The sequence below is a fragment of the Bison bison genome, unplaced genomic scaffold (assembly GCF_000754665.1).
Source record: "Bison bison bison isolate TAMUID 2011002044 unplaced genomic scaffold, Bison_UMD1.0 scf7180017864362, whole genome shotgun sequence".
Lineage (NCBI taxonomy): Eukaryota > Metazoa > Chordata > Mammalia > Artiodactyla > Bovidae > Bison > Bison bison.
In genome coordinates, this window is record NW_011494934.1 from 1204580 (window position 1) to 1206552 (window position 1973).

Sequence of the window (1973 nt, forward strand, 5' to 3'; positions counted from 1 at the left end):
GAGGATGAGATGGCTGGATGGCATCACTGACTCAATGGACGTGAGTCTGGGTGAACTCCGGGAGTTGGGATGGACAGGGAGGCCTGGCGTGCTGCGATTCATGGGGTAGCAAAGAGTCAGACACGACTGAGCGACTGATCTGATCTGACCTTTACTGTTAACATTATGCCAGGTTCATAAAATATATTAACAAGCTTAGTATAATTTTCTATGATTTGGAATGGTTTAAACAACGTTGAAACTACTTATTCTTCAAATATTTTAAATGTGATAAATGTACTTATGTTTAACTTACATAATCAAAGAGCACGACGGTGAGCTCTAGGTTACACCTGAGAATGCTACTGCTGCTGCTGCTAAGTCACTTCAGTCGTGTCCGACTCTGTGTGACCCCATAGACGGCAGCCCACCAGGATCCCCCGTCCCTGGGATTCTCCAGGCAAGAACACTGGAGTGGGTTGCCATTTCCTTCTCCAATGCAGGAAAGTGAAAAGTGAAAGTGAAGTCGCTCAGTCGTACACTCTAATGACAGTACAGATGGTCGACGTAGAAAAGAAAATGGATGTGTTAAGTTATATGAAAACCCAAAGTAACTTAACCCCCATCTCTTAGCCCATGATAATGGCTCAGGGTGTGTATTCTTCCATTTCTCTTCAGAAAACTTCTTACGTTTTCTTCCTCCCAAGTGTGCACTTAATGATTCTGCTGTGAGAAAAAAAAAATCTTTTCCCATATGACTTTGCAACTCTTCATTCATGAATATCCACAGATTTTGCTTCATCTCCCCTCATTTTCTTTTCCTCCTCACTGCATTGACTAAAACGTGGCTTTTTCTTTCTCTTTTCGTTTTTTTTGTTTGTTTGTTTTGCCTGAGCTGTGTAGCAGGTGGGACCTAAGTTCCCTGGCCAGGGATGGAACCTGTGCCCTCTGCAGCGGAAGTGTAGAGTCCTAACCACTGGAAAGCCAGGGAAGTCCAAAACTTGGCTTTTACTTGATAAAAGTTCCTGAAAACTTTTTTTTTCGTATTCATATATACACATATTCTTTTTCAGATCCTTTTCTAATACAGGTTACTAAAGATATTGAATATAGTTCCCTGTGCTATACAGTAGGTCCTTATTGGTTACCTATTTTATACATAATATATATATATTTTAATTCCAGACTCCTAATTTATCCCTTCCCTGACCTTTCCTCTTTGGTAACCATAAATTTCTTTTCTATGTCTGTGAATCTATTTCTGTTTTGTAAATAAGTTCATTTATATCATCTTCTTAGATTCCACATATAAGCAATATCATATGGTGCTTGTCTCTACGTGACTTACTTCATATGATAATCTCTACTTCCATCCATGTTGCTGCAATGGCATTATTTCTTTCCTTTTTATGGGTGAGTTTGGGGTCCCAAAGACTTGGACACAACTTGGTGACTAAACAACAACAACAACAACAACAAATATTTCCTTGTGTGTGTGTACCACATCTTCTTTTTGCATTCCTCTGTCGGTGGACACTTAGGTCATTTCCATGACTATTGTAAATAGTGCTGCAATGATCATTGGGGTGCATGCATCTTTTTGAATTAGAGTTTTCTCTAAATAGATGCCCAGGAGTGGAATTTCTGGATCATACAGTAACTCTAGTTTTAGTTTTTTAAGGAACCTCTGTCCTATTCACCATGGTGGCTGCACCAATTTTTATCTTCCCATCAACAGTGTAGGAGTGTTGCCTTTTCTCCACACCCTCTGCAGCAAAGGTTCTGAAAACTCTTGAAAGCAGAGGTTGTCATTCTCTTGTGCTCTCTGTCTCAGCAACAAGTTATAGGGGTGTACAGTATTCCTAAACTACTAAGTTAAAAGTCTTGAAGGTCATGCCACAGTTTGCCATTCTCCTCCCCTCACGGTCATTATCTTATGATGTCACGGCATCAACCGAGCACGGACGTCACACTAGCTCACAATCTTCTTTGTG